This window comes from Dermacentor albipictus, chromosome 8 (assembly GCF_038994185.2).
Source record: "Dermacentor albipictus isolate Rhodes 1998 colony chromosome 8, USDA_Dalb.pri_finalv2, whole genome shotgun sequence".
NCBI lineage: Eukaryota > Metazoa > Arthropoda > Arachnida > Ixodida > Ixodidae > Dermacentor > Dermacentor albipictus.
Genome location: NC_091828.1, coordinates 39354896 through 39370777, shown reverse-complemented (window position 1 = coordinate 39370777; position 15882 = coordinate 39354896). Strand labels below are relative to the sequence as shown.

Here is a 15882-nt window from a genome sequence, read left to right as displayed (position 1 = left end):
ACCTAGTCCAAGACCTTCAAAAATATTTTATGCTCCTTCTGCAGTAAAATACCAGTAAAATAGTACCAGTACCAGTAAAATAAATAAATAAATAATACATCAACTTAATTTGATAAAGCATGCGTCACGCTAGTTTCGGCGCTTATATTGCTGTCCTCATACCGGGAAGTCGTTGCTCAAAGCTGTCACTCACATAAAGTTCGGCTTGCAGACGACGAGTGCACGCGACAGCCATCGCCTCGCTTGTAGCGCTGTCGCTGTCGCGTGAAAGATCACTTGTAAGGAGTTTATACTTGTACATACTACACGTACGTACATACTTGTACATACTAAATGTACGAGCCGATTGCGAAGAGCCGGCCTCTCCAAGAAGCAAAAAATGCTGTTGCAAGCATTGCTTTCCACGTGACCGAAGGCGAAGTGTTAGCATCTCCTTGTGTTGGAAATGTTCATTGGCGAGTATGTTTTTTGCTAAGCTGCATTCAGCGTTCCAGTGAGTACGTTTCCGGTCAAACAACTGTAGTGTTATGTTCCTGCATGCCTCCTCGTAGAACGTAAGCGATGATGCGATCTTCAGCATTTGTGCGCTGTCCCAAAGCTGTCGGCAATCTACACAGATGGCTTAAACGCGGGAAAAGTTTACCGGCTGTTGTAGCACGTGTAGTAGTATAGAACCTTCATTAGCGCGCCATCCGCACCGTAACCGGCGAATTCCGTCGGCTACGTGAGATGGTCGGTTTCTTATGTTTGTGAGAGAAGGGGGAGCGCAGCGTCTTGGCGTGAGCAGGCTTTCCAACACATGCAAACTTTACGCTTGCCCTGCGTTATGGTAGCTGCATGCAGGCTGTTTTGCAACACACGTGCGAATAGAAAATTCGCGGCGCTTGGCGATGAAACCTGCATCAACGGTGGGCGATAAACATGAACCTTCCGTTCAGCGGGCTAACTATTCTTTTTAAGAGAACCCAAAGCACGCATTATTGATAAACTCTGGTAGTAATCGTTACGGAACTGGTTAGAGCACAACACTTGTCCTTGAGCGCTTGAAATTGTTTCGCTTCGCAGCGGCCTCCCACTTAGACGAAAGCTTTTTGCCTTGCAGGAACTAATGGAACATCGGAACATCGTCGCCGCCGCTGGTGTTCGTGCAAGCGTAGGCTGCACAGAACGCCGGCATGATCGGCCTACAAGTTCAATTGATGCTGCGCACGTCAACTACCACTCCTATATAGACACAAATAAAGGAATGTAGGGTCAAGCGAAGCAGATTAGGACGGCACGCACGCAGAAATAAGCCCAGTCAGGCACGGTCGCGGAGACTGCGAAGGAGCGGAACACCAGTGTTGACGTCACTAAGCCGCGGTTTCCGGCCTCCGCTCGCATCGTCAGCGTCAGCAGCAGCGCGCGGCGCTCGACGGGGGGCGGAGCTACAGCGCAATTTTAATCGATGATTGCGTCGCTCCCAAGTGAAAAATCCCCCCCAAAATTTTACCTTCATGGTTTATAAGGTTCCCGCATCCGTTTATGAGCGTCTTATTGAATTCGACAGACTCTTCAGCTTCCCTTTAAATGCGAAGTCAACATACCCGTTCCCAGTGGTGGACCTTTCCTGAATCGGCCCGATCTTGCCTGCTGGTAGCTTCGCGCCACGGCGCTGCTGTCAATTGTTAAAGATGACGGTTGTGCTTCACACGTCCGCAGCGTGCGAACAACGAAGTGTGATTTGTTTGCTATTGAGCAAGGGACGAATAGGCGTCGAAATTCACAGAGAACTGCAGCCCACGTATGGCAAAAGGTGTCTCGCTTTGAGAAATGTGAGATGGTGGTGTTGTCAGTTCGCAAAAAGCTGTAAAGACTTACATGACGATGAGCGTTCGCGGAGGGCGCGTGCGTAGCTGACTGAAGACCTTTCTCAAATTTAGTGCTGCGACCAGACAAATGCGTCAACCGTTGAGGTGACTATGCAGAAAAATGGTCTAAGGCACGTAGATTAGTACGTAAATTTGAAATTACCGGGATGCACCATATTATGGCTTATAAAAAATAAGGGCAAAGCCTTTCTGATTCGCCCTCATAAATTTCTTTCATTTTATTTAAACCACATGCTAACACCCAAGTGCAGCCAAATCCGACTTAAAGTTCGGTCATTGCTGCAGACATGTTCATTTTTATTTTTGTTACCTGTACAGAAGGTGCAGTGGCTTATTATCGGAGCGATGACTTATTAATTAGGCGGCCTTCCGGCAGCTCACTTTTCTCATCATTGTTTTTTGTACCACCAGTGCACGATTAAAATTAGGTTAACGGCTGCATTTCTGGCTCAGTAAAGGTAGATGGTCGCATGAGTTCGTAGGCATGAAAGGGCGAAGGGTTCACATATCCTGTCAATGATCGACTGGCCGATCTGGCAGTCGTCGACAATATTTCGCGTCAAAGTGATCACGTGAAGTATGGCTTGACATATTTTGTGATTTCCACGAGGAATTTGTTAGGCACCCCTAACTCGCATGGCTCTTATAGGGCGGAATAAGGCCAGGAAGTTGGCTCGTTGCTGAAAGCGGCAAGTGAGCATTCTCGCTATTAGGCATCTTTTTATACGTAGCTAGAATATACGACCTAATATGCCCCTAGATTAGCCTTATCATTCTGCCACCTTGTGATTTATTTGTCGCACACAACTGCCAACACTCTTCGGCAACTTACTAAGCAACCGCCTTAATCATCGTCAGCGGATATCATGCAATACATCATCATCATCATCATCAGCCTAGTTACGCCCACTGCAGGTCAAAGGCCTCTCCCATACTGCTCCAATTACCCCGGTCATGTACTAATTGTGGCCATATTGTCCCTGCAAACGTCTTAATGTCATCCGCTCATCTAACTTTCTGCCGTCCCGTGCTACGCTTCCCGTCCCTTGGAATCTAGTCCGTAACCCTTAATGACCATCGGTTATCTTCCCTCCTCATTACATGTCCGGCCCATGCCCCATTCTTTTTCTTGATTTCAACTAAGATGTCATTTACCCGCGTTTGTTGCCTCACCCAATCTACTCTTTTCTTATCCCTTAACGTTACACCGATCATTCCTCTTTCCATAGCTCGTTGCGTCGACCTCAAGTTTAGCAGAACCCTTTTCGTAAGCCTCCAGGTTTCTACCCCATATGTGAGTACTGGTAACCCACAGCTGTTATACACTTTCCTTTTGAGGGATAGTGGCAACCTGCTGTTCATGATTTGAGAATGCCTGTCAAATGCACCCCAGCCCATTCTTATTCTTCTGGTTATTTCCGTCTCATGATCCGGATCCGTGGTCGCTACCTGCCCTAAGTAGATGTATTCCCTTACCACTTCCAGTGCCTCGCTACCTATCGTAAACTGCTGTTTTTTTCCGAGACTGTTAAACATTACTTTAGTTTTCTGCAGATTAATTTTCAGACCCACCCTTCTGCTTTATCTCTCCAGGTAAGTGAGCATGCATTGCAATTGGTCTCCTGAGTTACTAAGCAAGGCAATATCATCAGCGAATCGCAAGCTGCTAAGGTATTCTCCATCAACTTTTATCCCCAATTCTTCCCACTCCAAGGCTCCGAATACCTTCTGTAAACATGCTGTGAATAGCATTGGAGAGATCGTATCTCCCTGTCTGACGCCTTTCTTTAATGGGATTTTGTTGCTTTCTTTGTGGAGGACTACGGTGGCTGTGGAGCCGCTATAGATATCTTCCAGTATTTTTACATATGGCTCGATCATCTACACCCTGATTCCGTAATGCCTCCATGACTGCTGAGGTTTCGACTGAACCAAACGCCTTCTCGTAATCAATGAAAGCTAGATATAAGGGTTGGTTATATTCTGCACATTTCTCTATCACTTGATTGATAGTGTGAATATGGTCTATTGTTGACTAGCCTTTACGGAATCCTGCCTGGTCCTTTGGTTGACAGAAGTCTAAGGTGTTCCTGATTCTATTTGCGATTACCTTAGTAAATACTTTGTAGGCAACGGACAGTAAGCTGATCGGTCTATAAATTTTCAAGTCTTTGGCGTCCCCTTTCTTATGGATTAGGATTATGTTAGCGTTCTTCCAAGATTCCAGTACGCTCGAGGTTATGAGGCATTGCGTATACAGGGTGGCCAGTTTCTCTAGAACAATCTGACCACCATCCTTCAACAAATCTGCTGTTACCTGATCCTCCCCAGCTGCCTTCCCCCTTCGCATAGTTCGTAGGGCTTTCTTTACTTCTTCTGGCGTTACCTGTGGGATTTCGAATTCCTCTAGGCTATTCTCTCTTCCACTATCATCGTGGGTGCCACTGGTACTGTATAAATCTCTATAGAACTCCTCAGCCACTTGAACTATCTCATCCATATTAGTAACGATATTGCCGGCTTTCTCTTTTAACGCAAACATGTGATTCTTGCCTATTCCTAATTTCTTCTTCACTGTTTTTAGGCTTCCTCTGTTCCTGAGAGCCTGTTCAATTCTATCCATATTATAGTTGCTGATGTCCGCTGTCTTACACTTGTTGATTAACTTAGAAAGTTCTGCCAGTTCTATTTTAGCTGTACGGTTAGAGGCTTTCATACATTGGCGTTTCTTGATCAGATCTTTCGTCTCCTGCGGTAGCTTACTGGTTTCCTGTCTAACGGCGTTACCACCGACTTGTATGGCGCACTCCTTAATGATGCCCATGAGATTGTCGTTCGTTGCTTCAACACTAAGGTCCTCTTCCTGAGTTAAAGCCGAATACCTGTTCTGTAGCTTGATCCGGAATTCCTCTAGTTTCCCTTTTACCGCTAACTCATTGATTGGCTTCTTGTGTACCAGTTTCCTCCATTCCTCCTCAAGTCTAGGCTAATTCGAGTTGTTACCATCCTATGGTCACTGCAGCGTACCTTGCTGAGCACGTCTACATCTTGTATGATGCCAGGGTTTGCGCAGAGTATGAAGTTGATTTCATTTCTAGTCTCACCATTCGGGCTCCTCCACGTCCACTTTCGGCTAACCTGCTTGCGGAAAAAGGTATTCATTATCCGCATAATATTCTGTTCTGCAAACTCTACTAATACCTCTCCTCTGCTATTCCTAGAGCCTATGCCATATTCCCCCACTGACTTGTCTCCAGCCTGCTTCTTGCCTACCCTGGCATTGAAGTCGCCCATCAGTATAATGTATTTTGTTCTGACTTTACCCATCGCCGATTCCACGTCTTCATAAAAGCTTTCGACTTCCTGGTCATTATGACTGCATGTAGGGGCATAGACTTGTACCACTTTAATTTGTACCTCTTATTAAGTTTCACAACAAGACCTGCCACCCTCTCGTTAATGCTATAGAATTCTTGTATGTTACCAGCTATTTCCTTATTAATCAGGAATCCGACTCCTAGTTCTCGTCTCTCCGCTAAGCCCCGGTAGCACAGTACGTGCCCGCTTTTTAGCACTGTATATGCTTCTTTTGTCCTCATAACCTCACTGAGCCCTAATATATCCCATTTACTACCCTCTAATTCCTCCATTAACACTGCTAGACTCGCCTCACTAGATAACGTTCTAACGTTAAACGTTGCCAGGTTCAGATTCCAATGGCGGATTCCAATGCACAAAGCAAATCTTTAGTGATTGAATGCCACGCTTTTTTAACACTTTATCACGCATGACATGACAGTATTGCTCTAATTAGGTTGCCACAAAGATGCCATAAGAAACTGCAATGTCTCCTGTAATGTACATAAAGACATGTACTGGAACATACTCAGTCGCAGGATAGACAAAGCCCAGTTGCATGCCGTCTCATAAAAAAATTCTAACTCGCCCTGTTCACAAATTTAGGTTACCAGACAATTTTAGAGATAGCCGTTGAAATAATTCAATTCCTTTTTTCAGGATTGAAAATAAATCTAAATATACCAGAGAGCTCACGACGGAAAGAAAAAGTGCTTCTGTAGGTCTTCTTTCAGCTCTGGATAAATAAAGCAAGGGCGATAACTTAACTCCTATAGTACACTTCATGTTCTTTTTCTGGCCACGTTAGAGATAACACTAAATATAGCAATAAAGGTCACATTAAAAGCCTGAGTGAATCACAATTTTTTGAACTCGATATCTCAGTTCAGAGATACCCATCTTAAAGACTAAAAGAACCTTGCTGAGTGACGGCCTTACATCGCAAGAGAGTTTGAACAGGTAATGCTAGAGGTTTTAGTGAAAGGGCAAGTAATGAACATAGAAATATTTTTTCTCTGCCTTTGTTTGCATACTTTCGGCATCTCCCTCTAAGCGGTAGTGTGGCCGTTAAAAATATTTCTTTTTTTGACAGAAGAGGTCTAGTAGTTCTGTTGCTTCGCATTTAAATAAGAAAAATAAACTGTTAGGTCACATTACACGACATACTAAATAATGCTGCTTTGATGACGCTAATTTTCACACCGCTATTATACATTGAACGCGCATGATTTAAGATGGCGATGAGCCTTACAAAGTCTATACGGCGATGACCCCTCCTAAATATACATACAGTGGAAATCGCGATAAATTTTCGAAATTTAATTGTTCTATCACTGGTATATTACGGTGAGGCTGATGGAAGAGAGCGAAGGCCACCATTGCCATTGCTTTCATTTGAGTATAATGTAGACCTCGAAGACGACAGGGAATTAACGCTTGCGAGGAGGGGATGGATCACGTTGTACCTACGAAGTATTCACGGAGGTGACTCTAAGAGGTTGCTGGACGAAATGGATCAGAAATAGTAGCTTCAGTTCAAAAGCAACCATTTAGGTCCTGTCGCTTGCTGCAGGATATTGAAGTCGCGCGACTCGAATACCAAATCTTCCGATGCAATCAGAGGTGCTGGAGCGCGACGCTGCATACGCTCATATTGCATGGCGATGCACGTGTGGCGAGATGAGAACGGCATCAATCGCGAGGTGTCTTGGAGTGGCAACGGGTGGACTGCGCCATGCGGCGTGTAAATAGTAGCCGTGAGACACTCCTTAGTCGCGACTCACGGTCTGTGGTGCTACCTATGCCGAAAACCGGTGTGAATGGTCACTTCAGGAGACTTGCTTTTTAATATAAACTATTGTTTGCCTCCATCTGGACACTTCGTGATAGGTAGATAGGTTGATATCTGCCATTGTTTTGGGCTCTATATAAAAGGAAAACCTTTGCCCGATGCTTACATCAAACTAAGCCTCCAAGCTCAACAGCTGAATACTCTGAAAATTAGGCCACCCTTTAAATGCGAAAGGATTATACGCCTCATTACGCGATAATCTGGCGTTGTTGATGGTGGCGGGGCGGAAAAATACCACCAAAAATGGCGGACGGCGCTAACTGCAAGAACACGTAAAAAATCTGCGATTGGCGTCAGATTTATTAGGCAGGTTTCTCTAAACAAAGTACATTAGTGGAATCGAGAAGAAAATTCGGCACATTTCCTTCTAGGTAGAACTGTAAAGCGGGACCCCGGGATGCGAGAAGAGCAGGCTTCCTTGACGCCACGGCGGCTCCATCGCTAGGGTTCATTGAAATTGTACCTAGTGCATGGGTTATTGTCATGTCACTTTCTCCATCACTGCCCCCCACGTGTCTCCAGCTCTTCGGATTTCATCGATGTTGTGTCTACTGCGATGCACTCTCGACGCCAAACCGTGAGTATATAAAATTAGGCGGGCCCAGTCCGTGCGTCATTGGACAGGTCACGTTGCTCCCTTCCGTACGTCACTTGCTCTTTAGCTCCGTGCTCTTCGGATTTCGCCGGTGCTGTGTCAACTCCGATGCACTCCGAAGTGCATACCACAGCCGCACCTGTGAAATGTGGTCGCCCACGGAAGCACCATTCAGAAGCTTAAGCAAGGGAACACGAAAAATATCAATCGAAAACATTTAACCAAAGCGATTATAATGCTCTCGCATTCCCACAAGTGACAGTCTTAAATGTATATGCTGAAATTTATTTCATATCGCGGGCATTTGAGATCATGTATATTGTCACGCGGGCCAGAAATTGTCTGAAACAAAGGTAAATGCTTATAGATTACCGGTACATGCCCAGGCTTAGGAAATAACCGACATCCGAACTTAAAATGATTTTGCATTTCTAGGATTTCCTTGCCTTTGTCAGAAGTTCCACCTTTAGCAGTCATTCAGGAATACAATCTGAACCTGCTCTTTGGACATCTACAAAGCATAAAATGGCTTCTCTGAACTGAAATACTTACGTGGAGTTCGTGCGTCAGGATCGCAATGATACCCGCCCTAAAAAGAGTTCCATATTCTGTGAAGGCTAACTACATAATGGTGCCAAAATGAACGCGATAACAATGATTGATCGCTGGGTACGCTATCTCAAGTGGTGTAACAGGAATTCTTATGGTGGGTTTGCTGTAGTGTGTCCGAAAATATACGGCATCCCAGCATTATCAAGAAAAACATGGGATCGATATTTTTTTGCTTTGCTGCAAATCAGGCAAATATGGCCCTCCTGCCAATTTACAGCTTTCGGCAGCATGTTGCACTTCTGTAACACGTGTTACGCGTGTGTAACACGTGAATGCATACCATGAATGCTTTTTTCATTCATGTAGAGCCATTTATTCTTTGCTTGCTTAAGTGAGTATGAGCCATTCCTGATTATGTTATTTTTTGTGTAACTGATTTTTGGATCACTGGACTAGACGCCGTTTTTTGGGGTATTAGGCATTGCAACGAACCACTTAAGGCTTTCGCACTATATTTTTTGCACTGGTAAAGTTCCTGTCTGCCACTTAAAAAAGTTGCTTGCTTCAAGTGTCGCGTGCATTGTTAACACACTTCAGCACATTTTGTTCTGTGGAGCCTTGTTATTCATCTCAGTATAGAGTTTCAAGCTACTGCAATGTAACACTCCTTTTAAGAAACGTTTTACGAGCGAATCAGTGACTCTTGATAAAACAGTACTGACAGAAACCTTACAGCGATTATGAGCTTCCTCAATTAACTAACAACATTTACCAGCACGTTCCATGTGCTTGTGATCATCTCACTTATCGGTTGCCTTATCGTGAGTTCGCGCACTGTCTATAAAGCCAGTGGTTTGTGCCACGAAAAAAGAGGAACCTGCAGACTGGCTGGCATACAAGAATATACGAACTCTCATTTATTTTCTCAACTAGCCGATGCGGCTGCCCTTTCCCACTGAGAAGCCCGAAGCAAAAACTCTGTGTAGCATTTGTTCCTTCATACGCAAAGTGTAAACTTCGATATTCTACCACACTTCATTAACAAAAACAAAAGACGCTACATAATGTCCACCTGCCGAATAAAAATTGACAGTTGTGCACCTATCCTCATTCTCCTTGCTTTCAAACATTTTAAATATTTTTAGCAATGTAACGGTAGCCTAGGTGTATGCACTGAAAGATAAGCAGGGTAATAGCATCAGCAATGTCGAAGATGTAGTGAAAAAAGCGGAAGAATTCTACACTGACCTGTACAATACCCAGAGCAGCAGCGATACCTCTATTCGAAGTAGTAATGAACAGCTTAGAGAGGCTCCTTCTATAACTAGCATTGAAGTTAGAAGGACCTTGCAAGACAGGAAACGATGAAAGGTGGCAGGAGAAGATGGAATAACAGTCCATCTAAACAAATACGGAAGAGGTATAATACTAGAAAAACTGGCGGCACTCTATGCGAATTGTCTATCCACTGCAAGGGTCCCAGAGAATGAAAGAATGCAAATATTATACTAATGCACAAAAGTGGAGACGTTAAAGAAGTGAAAAATTATAGGTCCATTAGCTTACTCCCAGTATTATATAAAATATTTACCAAAGTAATCTCTAATAGAACAAGGGCAACACTGGACTTTAGTCAACCAAGGGAAAAGGATGGCTTCAGGAAGGGATACATTATAATGGATCACATCCATGTAACTAATCAGGTTATCGAGAAATCTTCAGAGTACAACCAGCCTCTCTATGTAGCTTTGATAGATTAAGAAAAGACATTTGATTCTGTAGAGATACAAGAAATGATAGTGGCCTTACGTAATCAAGGCGTACAGGTGGCTTACGTAAATATTTAGAAAAATATCTACAGAGATTCCACAGCTATCCTAATTCTCCACAGGATAAGTAGAAAGATACCTACAAAGAAAGGGGTCAAAGAATGAGACACAATCTCTCCAATGCTGTTCACTGCAAGCTTCGAAGAAGCATTGAAACTATTAAGCTGGGAAGGCTTAGGAGTGAGGATCAACGGCGAATATTTCAACAACCTTCAGTTTGCAGATGAGTGTCCTGTTGAGCAACACTGGGAACGAGTAAGAAAAAAAAGATTGAGGACCTTAACAGAGATAGTGTAGGAGTGGAGTTGGCGATTAATATGCAGAAAACAACGATAATGATCAATAGCCTGGCAAGGGACCACGAGGTCAGGATCGTCCGTCAGCCTCTAGATTCTGTGAAGGAATACGTTTACCTAGGTGAATTATTCACAGGGGACCCTGATCATGAGAAGGAGATCTACAGAATAAAAAGGGGTTGGAATGCGTACAGCAGATATTAACAGATCCTGACTGGAAGCTCACTATTATCACTAAAAAGAATAGTTAACAATCAGCGTATTCTATCGGTGCTAACATATGGGGCAGAAATTTGGGGACGGAAAAAGAAGCTCGAGAAAAAGTTAAGGACCGCACAAAAAGCCATGTAACGAAGAATGTTAGTCGTAAAGTTCACAGGCAGGAAAAAAACGGTTAGAGAGCAAGCCGTTATTCAAATTGACATTAAGAGAAAGAAATGGAGCAGGACAGACCATGAAACTCGTAGGTTGGATAACCGGTGGACTATTAGGTTTACAGATTTGGTGCCAAAGAAGGGAAACGCAGTCAAGGATGGCTGAAGACGAGGGGGGGGGGTGATGATATTAAAAAAAATCGCAGGCGCAAGTTCGAATCGGTTGGCACAGGACAGGTGTAATTGGAGATCGCAGGCACAGGCCGTGCTGCTGTGGACATAAACGAGACTAATGATGCTGCTGCTGCTGATGATAATGATAAATAGAACACAAAAGTACTTGACAGGTGTTCTCACTGAACTAACACTGGCCTAGAGTCTGGGGTCGTTGGCCATTCTCCAAGCCAGGACACCAAGTATTTCGCCCAGTTTACAAGGCAGCGTATGATTTCACAAAAATATTTGACAATAGCAATTGCTTCATTTATGCTTTGCTTTTTGGTGCAAAGTAATGTGACATTAAACGCATAAGTTGAGAGCTCTAGCTCTGTGGGATTTATTGTAAAGCAAAGAAATCATAGCGGGTAATAAATGCCTAGACATTTTCTCAAATACATCCAAAACAACAAGGTCGAGGGCACAGCCCTGGCGCACAAAACACCCAGCTCTAATTCGGGCGGTGGATCCTTTATTAATAAATATTCGCGTTGAGCGATTTGTGTATGATCTAAATCGACTCTACATTTTACAATAGAGAATGCCTATAAGCATACCATGGGGCACGCATTGATCCTCATGGTCAATTTGCAAAATCTACACGCCAGATTGTGTAAGCCACAGCACTAAAACACGCAGTGTTTTTTTTTTTAAATAAATCTTCTTCATATTATGGTACGCTCTTTGACACTGCACGTTTGGTAAAGTTTAACAGAATCGATCATAGTCCTTGCCAATAACTTCTATGATAGCACAAGGCCTCTAATAGTCGTCGCCGTGCAAAGTCCAAGCTGACCTTCAATTTTGAGCAGATAAAATGCCACGTGGCAAAGTAACACTACGCTTTGCTGGCTGAAAAAAAACATGGCACAATGACGTTGTCCACTCGAGTAAAGTATACGCAAGGCTGCTTTGATAAACCCTGGCAAGTATGAGTTTGAACTAGGTATTCGGGCTCCGACGAAGGTTGCGTTGCTGCTTTCTGTGATTGTTATTTCCCGCGAATCTAATCATCACAGCAGGAGAACGGTTGAACAACTAACCTTAATAGATTTGCTGTCAATAATGCAATCGTCATGTCATTGTCCTCACAGTCATAGTATCGGCTTCACAGTCGTCACCTTCGTCTGGCTGGACAGGCTTCATAGACACTGTAGGGTCACATACGCACAATTGGACGCACTGCACAAACTTTTCGGTCCCGCTGTTAATCCTTTCCAGAATCGTTCGAAAAGTCGGATGTCACGGTGCATGCAAAAAACTTCGCATAGCCCGCAGTTACCACCGTAAGCGATACTTGCACATTTTTAAACGGGCACGAAATTAGGCACTATTCTGCTTCGGCTAAACAAAACCGCACACACACGTAAGGTTTAAGAAAATACTAATAGGGTGTTGATTACAGTACATCTTCTAGTGGTTGCATGAGCAGCCGCAGCAAATTTCGAGGTTGTGCTTAGCTGTTGTCTCAGAAGTGTGCTTTGTTACGGTAGCTACGTCCCTATAGCCAACGAATCTTCTCCACAATTCTCGGTCTACATTTTGTTGAATAGAAGCATTTAATGGTTTAAAGAATATTTTATTCGCATGATATCCACATAATTTTCGCCCTACCATAGGCACCTTTGAATGTCAGGATTTCCTTCTTAACAACTGAGCTTACTTTCCTACTTTGTAGAGCCCGGCTGCGCAGCAGCTCTGAAGAGAGTTGTCTTCAATATCTTCAAAGTGGCATGATGCTCCTTGACTCAGCAGCTTCGCAGAAAAAGAGATCAGTGATTCAACACCTTGCTCAACCCAACAATTACCGTTGAAGCTCTCATCTCTCACGAAGCATTTTGGCGCGTTTTGCTGTCATTCCACACACACGAGCAGCACCTAGGCGTTGCTCGCAATTTATGCTTATGATTAAAGTGTTCGTGCTACGGTAGCGTTCGCTCTGTCTCTGCCATTAAAATTTTTTTTCACAAGGACTAGGACAAGTTTCAGATATGAAGCGTTTACGGTATAATAATGCTTTTTCATAAAGTTCTCAATAACGTTTTACGTGACCTTTGTTTGGCGACGACAGCGCTAAAAGGACACTGCATCCTACGCGGTGAAGAACACTTTCATTTCAGTGACCTACCATTTCAGTTTACTTAAATTTGATATTTTCGCTTCAACGTGCGTTGTTCAGTTGTGTGCATGAATTTATCGAAGAAGCAGGTATGAGTATGAGACATATAGCCTCCTTCGCAGGAATACTACACTGTAATAATTGTAAACGATTGTGGCTTTTATACGCTTACCCTTGCTAATTGTCGCTTTTGTACGGTTACCCTTACAATAGCAAGATATTGGTATAGGTTCTAACTCTGGGGTAGCAGTCTGTAATAAGGCGTTATCGAAACTGAATTTAGTTTTAGGCAGCGGGTTTCACGACAAGTTTGGTGCTGTTTTCGTGGTTCAACTAGTGTGTGGTGTTCAAATAAGTCAGTGCTTTGAGTGTCACTCCAACCAAAGTATTATCCCAGCGTTTCAAGCCCATTAAGCTCCTTCCTCAGAGGGTGTTATTCGGCGGTGGCGGTGTGCAGCTTTTATAAGGCCCTTCGTAGAAATGAGGGGAGAGCGCGGAAGGGAGGGGGGGGAGAAACACTTCACGCGGATCATTTTCTTGACAGACGGGAAGGGCGCAACAGTGGGTAGGAAGCGGTGGTGAATGTCGGCTGGGATATCCAATGCTCGGGGCCCTTCAAGAGCAGAAATTCCATGAGCATCCTCATTCCTAAGGAGACGCTCATAACATCCATCCTTCAATTGAAGCGGGTTTGGGGTAGGGGAGCGCAGCCGTTTTCGTGTTGGTGACCTATAGCGGGGTCCTACCTGGCTGGGCGCTCTTCCTTACTTCGTCGTGTCGCCGAGGCCATGCACATACAGAGAGGGTAGGTTGCCATTCACGCGGTTTATATACCAGCCGCATTCTGAATGTGCCATCACTGCAGTAGCAGCCTTTTCGCTAGTTAGTCTCTCTTTTAAGGATTTGGATTTCATGGAAAGCAATTTTGTGGTCGGCATCTTCAGAATGTTTGGTGACGGCACCGCGTATTGGGTTGACTATTCTGATGTCCTTCTCAAGTTGTCTGATTCTTTCTTATAGATGTTTGATTTCCCCGATGTACGTAGCCGGACAGTCAGCAAAGCTGATTTCATAGACTGCGCTTTGAGGTTTGTCTTTTGGTAGACTGTCTTTTGGTTTTGTTAGGTACATCAAACTTTATTAACACAATGGTAATTTGTGCATTGAAGCTCAAACGTAACTAGACCACCCATACATTTCTCCGCGAAGTTCGGGAAATATCTAGAAACTGGCGTCATCCTGAGCATTCATTTCAAGCATATCGGCACTGCGAACTCCGCGGTTAGAATTTGTAAATTGCAACATGAGCTCTAAGGTTCTTAGTTAAACACTTAATTAGTGATTTTTTTGTAAATAGTCATTATGTATTAACCCTTTACTGCACAATTCTTTCTTTTGCCATAAGATTATTCATGTTGATGCAGGGAACCATTACAATAGCTGTACTAGCAAAAAATATCCTTACTGGACTTAGACAGTTTGTATTGGCAGAAAAGGGTACGTTGCATATTTGCAACAACGTGCACATAAAGAAAAAGTTGAGGAAAGCCCGGCTCATTGCGTTTCAAACTGTAGCATTTGTTTACATGACAATCAGCAAGGGGAACCCATAGCACAATAGAAAGCTATTTAGCTTGCTTGCTGAAAAAGGTTGGTTCTATACCTTGAGCAGTAATCAGTATGTAATGAGAAAGATGGACTCATTTTGTAGTGTGGTACACAAAAAAAGCAATAGCTCTTGTTTGTGGAACAGAGATGCACTCCACACTTCTCGCAGTAGCTGATGCAGACTCCTGTGCAGCCAGGAAGCTTGCAGCGCTGCCGCTTCTTGCTCCAAAGAACCCAGTGACCAACCTCAGGAAAGAAATGAAAATAATGAGCACTGAGACAAAGCTCCATAGATTAGAAATAATACCTGATCTAGCTTGACGTCCTGAGTTGGAGTTAGAGATGATGGTAACCCTTTTTCCTTCTCATCAGAGGCTTGTTCTAGTGACTCATTGCTAGGCCTTCCTCGCTTCTTCAGCGCCGTCTTCCCAGCCTTGCCGAGTGATGCAGCCAGGTCCATCTTGAACTCAGCCAACGGAAGTAGCCTTTCAGTGTGCTGATCACGTTTGTTTCATGACATTCCTCTTGCAAAGCAACCAAGCATTTACAGTGGTCAAGTCAAGCATGTGTAGAAAAACACGAGAATAGTATTTCTTCGACCTCAGGTAGGGACGGCAAGTGTAGATGAGGGAGTTCAAAAGGTCGATGCCTACCATGGGCTTGTTGTAGATGGTAATCGCTGCAGGGCGTGGTATCTCACTCTGCTCTTTCCTTGTACGATTATACCTTGATGCACATGTAGCAGGCTCTGTTCCAACAAAAGAGGAGAGCAACGTCACTGCTCGGGTATCTTGCCACCTTGTACATGACAGTTCAATCCCATCCATAACTGCAACCCTCTCTTAAAAATGTTCTCTTCCTTTTTTTTCATTTCCTGCTCGCTAGGCAGGCTCACTCTAGGGACCCGGTTTGTCCGCACAGTACCAATGCAGTGTACAGAGTCTTTTTCTCGGTGCACCTGCAAACTTGGGCAGTTGAAATAGTTGTCGAAGTACACTTTGCGGTGTGCGCCTCTCGGAATCATTTTACTAAAGCGAAGAACAACATTTCCACTCGCTCCACAGTCAGGCTCTCCTGAAAGTCTTTGCGCCGTGTTCTCCTGTCCGGCATACACCTCCAATTTGTACGAGAAGCCGCTTACACCGGAGAGCACAAAAACTTTGTAACCACATTTTTGGGGCTTCTTGGGACAGTACTGCATGAGGGATCTTCT

At 44.0% G+C, this 15882-nt stretch overlaps 1 pseudogene; it reads right to left on the bottom strand.

Annotated features, from left to right (window-relative positions):
- The window catches only part of LOC135916300 (uncharacterized), a 28114-nt pseudogene extending 12789 nt beyond the window's left edge, over positions 1-15325 (bottom strand).
- Between the last annotated feature and the right edge of the window lie 557 nt (positions 15326-15882).